We start from the raw sequence: 9,457 nt of genomic DNA, 5'->3' as shown, positions 1-9,457 counted from the left end.
AAATCTGTATGGCTTTCTTTCTTCTACTGAACACAATGTAGACCTAAATAGTTTATATTTAGCTTGGTGATTACAGAATGACCTGATGATGTCTGCACATTAGATCAGTCATGGTGCTCTGCTCCAAAAGAATCCTCATGTTGACCACCTGATGGGTGAATACGGATATATGAGCCCATTTATTATCCAACACTCAACTGTTAGAAGTGCATTCCTGAGGAAAAATAAACTCAGTTATGGTCATTCAAGGCAAAAGAAAAGTGATTTTCAAGATGGTGTACAGTATATATATACAGACCAAAAGTTTGGACACATGAAAATTGTAGAGTCACACTGAAGGCATCAAGGGCTATTTGACCAAGAAGGAGAGTGATGGGGTGCTGCGCCAGATGACCTGGCCTCCACAGTCACCAGACCTGAACCCAATCCAGATGGTTTAGGGGTGAGCTGGACCGCAGACAGAAGGCAAAAGGGACAACAAGTGCTAAGCATCTCTCGGGGAACTCCTTCAAGACTGTTGGAAGACCATTTCAGGTAACTACCTCTTGAAGCTCATCAAGAGAAAGCCAAGAGTGTGCAAAGCAGTAATCAAAGCAAAAGATGCTACTTTGAAGAACCTAGAATATGACATATTTTCAGTTGTTTCACACTTTTTTGTTATGTATATAATTCCATTTATATTCCGCATGTGTTAATTCATAGTTTTGATGCCTTTAGTGTGAATCTACAATTTTCATAGACATGACAATAAAGAAAACTCCTTGAATGAGTTTTATATATATATAAATGCAAGACAGAGCTCAGTTTTACAGTAATGAATTCTCAATGCTCAATGCTCAATTTTTCCTGTGTGGCTCAAAGATCACCAGCTGAGAGATTAATTCTTTTTTTAAGTTTTGCGTTACAGCTGTCAGGTGTATCTACGAAACAGATGATATTTGGACACAAACTCTATCATTCATAATAAATCTGATTGTTTAAAAATTCATAAACTGTGCAAAATTATTAGTGAAAGGGGATCTCTAAGACCATTAAATAGAACACGGACTCACAGAATTGCAGAAGCTATTATGGCTAAACGTTTGAGTATTCTCTCACATCTGGTCTTAACACCTCTAAACCAGGATGCATATGCAGTTGTCCGTGTACTTATTTGGTTGCTAGGTTACATTGGTTGAACTATATTTAGAGGTTTCAATTATATTCATAGCCAGGACATTAACTAATTTAGAAACTAATTATAGTGTGAGCATGATATCACATAAGTTTGATGTTTGAAATGCGCCTCTTCTCTGTGATTACGATTCATTTAAGGACTAAACTATCATGTCAAGAACCTTATTATACTGAAACTGTTCTCCTTTTGGTTCGATTGCAGTCTCTTTCACAAACAACTATGTAATCTTTGGTCACACCATAGCAGTGTGTGTCATTTGGTGACTCAGCCACCAATAAAAACAACATTAATACATCAGCATACGCAGTTCAATGCAGATTTTCAGCCATGAAACCAGACTCAGCAGTGGCACAAGGGACTTAAGCTTTTAATTTGGCCTGGGCTCTGCTGATAAATAAGTTCTAAATCTGGATAAATCTGGATGGCTGACATTGGCGGCAACAAGCACACGCAAGGTAGTGATTACTTTTGCATTGTTGAACCAAATCCACTGGAAAACAAACTGCCCTTGCATCTGACCTGCAGTGACCACAAACAAATATCACGAAAAAAAAAAAAACACTTCAGCAAATGCTGGCCTTATTTACACACACACATTGTGGCTTTTGTAAGTCTCCACAGCCATTTTTTTTTTTATTGATAGAAAAAAAGATAAGATAATGTCAATTTAATGGTCAAAAAATATAATTCTGTATATTACTGAAAAACTGTATCATTTTAATAAATCATAAAATGGCAAGTTTTTTTCTGTTGTTATGCTTCTCATATGGTTTATAATATCATTTCTCAATAATTTGTCTCTTTTTTAAGCAAAATATATAATGGTGGGTCAAAAATAATACACAGTAAATACAAATCTGCAATGGTCTTTTGTAGTCGGTGCTATTGATGATGGATGTTTAAAAGAAACTGCTTAATTTTCCGTAAAAATTGTGTCATTTGGAAAGAATTGGCAATATGGCTTTCACACTTTGAAGATTGGCAGCACAGCTTGACAGATAGACGACATACTGTGACTGCTTTTAGCTGCTCATCAGAGTGTCATCTGACTCTCTGTGGTAAGCAATAATGGCACTGACTCTCACTCCTGATGAATTTGCACAGTCACTTCCACTGCCATGGGTGAATGCCTCACAAAATGAAAGAAGACTGAGGTGTCTGACACATTTGAATTCACAATGTCATTCGGAATTATTCACAATAACATTAGGTTTGAAAAAAAATATCATGCCAATTTACTGAGGAAATGTTATATATGCAATGTGCAACAAATGAAATAAAATACAATGTTGTGTTACATTCCTAATTGATGATCTTTTGTGGTTCTTTTTTTTTTTTTTTTTTTTTGCTTTTTCTTGCATTGCCTCAAAAAATTGTGGTTTGGAGTTTTTTCAATTATGGACACTTTTATGTCCTCTTTTATGAGGATTATTCAAACTACAGAAAAAGAAAAGGAAACTTTTCTCCATGCTACATAAAGGTTATATAAAACTTGTTCTTGGACACTTTTTAATGTGCCGTCATCGTTTATTACTACTTTTCAAATGCTATCAAATGCACAGATTGTATTGTTACACCCTCTTCCTGTAGACTTTCAAGATGAAAATATGAAAATTGCATATTAAACAAACCAATTACTGTGTGAAGAAGAATTACATTTTTACACAAATTAACTTTTAATGTAATTTCAACCGCAACCAATTTTGCTTCAGTTTTAAGTGAAGAGCTATTTTGTCTATTTTATTCCAAAAATGTTTAAGATGCCGTTGCCAAAAATATAGTTCAAATTAATCTCTTAGGTTCAATTGAAAATAAGCACTTACTGTTTTTCTGTAAAGCACATTGATGAACATGCAAACTAGATTATCTTGAACCTAAATGATACTTACTGTGTACAAAAATCAATCAAGATTTATGTTGACACAAATATACTTTCACTGCTGAGATTGATTCATAATTTCATTCAAAGATCTTCATATCCAGGCAGCTTCCCTCCAAGTTAAATATTGTCTCTCAGACCAAGTAATGAACTGAAGAAAAATATAATTAAAATGACATTTAAAGACCAAGCTGACTAAAACATGTTGATAAATCAATCTATTATTTATTGCAGGCATATATTATGTCTGAAAATTCATTTCCATGTTGGAACAGCTTGTGAAAATCAAAGGCAGAGCACCTGTCCTGGGGGATTTGAAGAATTATAGGTCAGATTAGCCAAATATTTTAGCTGTCCTGGTCAGTAGTTTAAATGACACCATGAAATATTACTAAACATTTCAAATGTGAATGACCAAGAAAAAAAAATCTTTAAAACAACATTAAATTGAATGTTCTTTGCCCTAGTGTAAGTGCATTGGTGTATTGCACATTCTTTAATTAAGATATATTATTATATAAATACCTACAGTAGATGGTTCAGTGCTAAATTATTTATACATTTGTAATTGAAACTAATATGAAGACAAGTAGAAAAATAATAAAGTCTGGAGTTTCACCTGATGTCATTTACTTTATTTAGAGAGCCAAAACACAGACAGCAGTCTGAATGGTTTAGCAAAAGCTTTAAATAGTAATCTAAAAATATAGACAGTGGATTCATTAAAATATTATAACTACTATTAATTTATATTTGTAACGTTTATATTTATATATTCTCTTTCCTTGGGCTCTGTCTATAAAAATGCATTATTCATTCATTCATTCATTCCACCAACCACATAACTACTATATTTCTTCAAATAAGATGATGATTGAAAATTTTGCAGCCTTAATGGACACTGCAGAAGGGTATGGAAGCCGGGTTTTGCCATGGAAAAATTAATTAATTTAAAAGGTATTTACAATTTGTTACATCACAATTCTATTTTCCCCGCTCATGATATTTTATCTCAGAATTAAGAGAATTAGTTTAAGTCTCAGAATTAAGAGGAAAAAAAGTCAAAGCTGTGAGACGTTAATCTGCAATTCACCTTTGCCATATATATATATATATATATATATATATATACATATATATATATATATATATATATATATATACATATATATATATATATATATATATATATATATCTATATATATATATATATATATATATATATATACATATATATATATATATATATATATATATATATACATATATATATATATACATTTTTTTTCTCTCTGAATTCTGATAAGAAAAGTCAGAGTTGTGTAATACAGAATAAACATGAAATTGCACGAACAAAGTTGAGATAAAAAGTTGCAATTAACTTATATATAATAAACTTATATATAATTATTGAATAGTTCATTTATAGCAAACAATTCTGCCTTTTTTTTTCTTATAATGGCAAGTTTATGTCTTGAAAAAAAAAACTGTGTGAAAAAGACAAGCAACTTCAGTCTTAAAAATTCAACATCCATGGAACTGTTCCATTCCACAAAAGGTTCTTTACTGGAAAAAGGTGGTTTAGGTTATTATTATTATTACTAAGAATGATTGCATGGGAAACCAAAATGCTTCTTCTATCTTTTCTTTTCTCTTTTACCAAATGTCTAGGCTACTCTGTATTAAAAATAAAAATTGCCTTAAAATTATCATTGCATTCTTACGTCACATTAAAATATTTATTTAAAAAAATACTCTTTTTCAATTGCAAGCAGCTAAAAAAAATACTGTTGGCCTGCTCTTTAAAATAAAAAGTGCCTTTCAATCACAAGGCAGGCTAATTAATTATAAGTAAAAAGCCTGTGCTAATCTAAATTGGAAGCAGGCAAGGTTCTGGACCTCTGACAGCTGGTTGGGGCAACTGAGACTTCTTATCATAGAATGATCTGGCAACCCGCCCTAACTCCAGCTTGCTTGAAAATGGGGCGTATAATTACCTTGTCCAGCGCAGTGAGGCAGGACACACTTAGATAGTAAGTGACAGCATCACCAAGAAAAAAATAAAAACAAAAATAAAAAAATCCTTACAAAAGATTACATATTTTATTCTTTCAAAATGTTATGGCATTCTGCTCCATAAAAGCATTAATGTCTACAACTGCAGACAAATGCATAAGCATCAACTCACGTGGTCTTGCCCACATTTTCCACTTAAAGGTTATTTACAGGTAATTTCTTTACAGCATAACACTTCATACACATTACTCAGGTTGGGCTTATATAGATACCATTATCATACATGGAACATATTTCAAGTTTTGCAGACCTGAAATCAGAGCAGACTCAGGGACACACATGGCTTGGCATAAGACTTGGCATTCTGTAAGATAAAACACTGCAAATACAAATATCAAAAAATATAATTATAATATAAAAAAGGCTTCATAAAATTTCACAGAGAAAATATTTTCAAAAAGACAGAGATTGATCCCATAGTTAAATCAATATGTAACTACAGGTAGACAGGTACAGGTAGATAGATAGATAGATAGATAGATAGATAGATAGATAGATAGATAGATAGATAGATAGATAGATAGATAGATAGATAGATAGATAGATAGATAGATAGATAGATAGATAGATAGATAAAATACCCTTCATGATAAATGATATTTAAATGATGGACGTGATCTATCACTCTCAGGTAGATCTTTGCCACATCAGAAAAGCAATAATGACTTTCCTCTATCTGAGATTAGCTGTCATCATGGAAATAAAGTACAGAAAACTGGGAATGTCTCTTCTGTTCAAGCCCATCAGGACATTTGATTGGTTCTGAACTCACTAGGCATATCAGACAAATAGAAGCACTCATTCACCATTCAATACACAGTCAAGGTCTCACATGAGGCATTTCTAACACAGATGTAGATTATCCTGATAATAAAACAAATGACTGGAAATCTGACTTCAGATGGCGTCCAATCGGAAATGCCTTTCTCAAAACTCAGATGCCGAACTCTGTATGCATTTCATGTGGTTTTTGCTGATCAGACTGCAGACAACCAAACAGACTAAAGTTGAATAAACAAAAAGAAACAATTTTTGTGGCCTGTCTGATCAAAGGCAGAGAAACCCATCTATTTTCTCAGAAGGACAGACCAATGACTTGTTACAGACGACTCCTTTGCTCCCATGCAGTCTGATTGCTTTCGCTCTTTCTTCTTCTCATTGTTTCCATGCTGTTCCTGAGCTTCTAGGCTTGTGGAAACTGCTCCCATGGGCACTGTTTCACCCTTCTGAACTGTTGGGTGTTGGTGCTGGAAACAGCGACAGTAACTGAGCTTGTTTAAAAGCACAGATGAAAAAAAAAAAACATTTTTGAACAAACCTTTGTTTTACATTTGTATATTTCCCAAAGCAACATGTCATTCATGAAGTACACCAATGCTTTATGTGAGGTGATTGCTAGTAAGTTGAGACTGAATCGACTGGCACACTGCATCTTTTGATGAAAGGTAAACATTTTCTTTCTGTCAAACTAAATCAGTGGTTTTCATCGTATTGCTACCAATAACATCTGAGGAGCTGATCCACCCTTAGCTCTGAGCAGCTTGTCAGTAAACATCTGCGAGCGTTTTCTTGCAAATCCACATTTGAATGATCTAGTCATGTGGCGCCACCAAGCGGAAGGCTGATGTAAGCTCAAGTTTAATTCTTAAAGGTATAGTTCACTCAAAACTGAAGAGGGTGGCCACATAGCCAATAGCCACACTTGTGGTCTTTGCACTTTATCACTTAACTACTTATATGACGTATTTCCTGTATTTGGCCCAAGTGTTCAAGTCAACATGAAAACTACAAGTGTGTGTACAATTTTTCATTACCTGATGGGACACACTTTAATTTGCTTCTGATTAAGTAATAAAAAGCAGTTGCAAATGATGTACAAAATAAATATAGGCCACTCACCTTTGCACTAATAAAACATGTAGCACTTTGTTTTACTACCAAATTATATGTAATATCTAATTATTATTCATTATTAAACTTACATTGGAAAGGTTTCTGTGACTTCTCGGGATCTTGGCAAAAAGTTGCGCGATTTATTTCCACAACACGATGCATCATGGGATACAATTGCCAACACTTGCGGTCTTGGCCACTTGAGAGAGCGTGCGGGCGACAGGAAGTAAGTGTGCAAGACTGTCCAGATCTTAAAAATGCCACAGCACAGTGCCCTTGACGCACACTAAATCCACACTACTCTTGAATACTGCTCCAGAGCGCCATTCAAGGCTTTGTGTATCCCATCATGCATCATGTTGTGGAAAATAAATCGTGATACTTTTCGCCAAGATCGTGTGAGGTCACGGAAACCTTTACAATGTAAGTTAAATATTAATAATAATTAGATATTACATATAATTTGGTAGTAAAACAAAGTGCTAAAAATTTTTATTGCTGCATGGATTAGTATATTAATTTTGTTCAACAACTGCATGGATTAGTATATTTTAATTTTGTGGAACTGCTTTTTGACACTTAATTAGAAGCACCACAAATTTAAATTGTCACGTTATAGGAACTACTGAACAGACATTTAGAAGTTGATTTTAATTTTAAAATAAAGCTATGTAAACACTTGCATTTTTACAATTCTATAAATGTGTCCCATCTGGTAATGAAAAGTTTGACACACACTTGAGGTCCTTATGCTCACTTGAACACTTGGGCCAAATACAGGAAATATGTCATATAAGTAGACAAGTAGTCAAGAGCAAACACCGCAAGTGTGGGTATTTGAACAAGGTTAATAAGCCTCGAATACCGCTCTGGAGTGGGCAATGCGCTTATTTTTAAGATCTGGACTGTCTTGCACACTTACTTCCTGTCGCGGGCACACACTCTCAAGTGGCAGACCGCAAGTGTGGGTGTATTTGGACGAGGCATTACTCATCCTTACGTTGCAAACAAGAAGATTTGTGAAGAATGGTTTTAGTTAACACAGTGAATGTGGGGTCCAAAACAATATTTGACCATTGAACATTTCTGGTTACTTAACATAAAATAAATGTTAATTGACAAAAACATAATATATATATATATATATATATATTGTTTATATATATATATATATATATATATATATATATATATATATATATATATATATATATATATATATATATATATATATATATATATATATATATATATATATTCCAGCTAGTTGCCAGTTTAGACACTTTTGTCCTTTTTATTTAGTTTAACCTGATGTACAGTACTAGCTAAAACTGAAATAAAAATTTGTAAAAACTATAAAGATATATTTAAATAATAAAAAAGTATTACATCTGAAAATATAAAATAAAAAATTAAAAAATATAACAAATATCATAGTACCTAAATGATGCTACAATATGATCAACAACAACAACAACAATACTAGAGAAAATGTCCAGAAATAAAATTCCCAAATTTGCTTACTATTTTCTGACATAACCCAATCAAAATAATCTGAACAGCAAGAGAAACCAATCAATTAAAATGAAAAGAGCCACAAACAGATGTCCAATGTACAATGTACAATGTACAATTTATTCTGATCGCAGTGCATGCTGGGAACTCAAGTAGGCTTAAAGCATAATATACAATTTGCATTATAAAAATCCCTACAGTTTATTTGTGATTAAACTAATAACAGACATCAAGCTCAAACTTCTAAAAAACAAATGTAGAAATGGCAATAATTACTGGTAATAATTGTGACAAGTCAAAAGAGTGAAAAAAAAAGTATATTCTAAACTCCCACGTTTTGTACTTTAATGGTACAAAGCATTGGATTTCATTAATTTTCCAGCTAACTAATCACCACTTCCTGGATAAAAATATTCCTTTGCACAACACAACCACAAACAGACTAGCCAGTGTTCACTCTGTCTATTGAGCATGCACAGCCACAGCTGTATGTGCATATGCAACTGCGAAATTAATATTGTCAAGAAAGTAGTTCATAGAAACCATGCCATGGGTAGAAGGGAAACATTTGCATTTTTGTGTTAACACAAAACTTAACACACAAACTTATATGCTAAGACAATCTCAGTTGTACTGAAACATGTAGTGCAGGTAAGCAGCTCTGATGCATGCTGCCCACATGTACTGTATAGAAGGGTCTGTTTTTTTCCAGAAGCTAAACATGGCCCTGTCACTGAAACACTACTGCTCAATGAACTAATGTGTTCATGCATAAAAAAATTAATGTAGAGTCCAAACTTCCAGGGCCTATTTGCACACAAGCATGTGCACCTAAAAAAACAGACATACTATTTCTCAGTTACCACATCAGCAATTTTAACAATATTAGCTCAACACAGATGTATTTTTTCTAATT

This window comes from Carassius auratus, chromosome 43 (assembly GCF_003368295.1).
Source record: "Carassius auratus strain Wakin chromosome 43, ASM336829v1, whole genome shotgun sequence".
Classification (NCBI taxonomy): domain Eukaryota; kingdom Metazoa; phylum Chordata; class Actinopteri; order Cypriniformes; family Cyprinidae; genus Carassius; species Carassius auratus.
Note: the sequence above shows the minus strand (reverse complement) of the source record.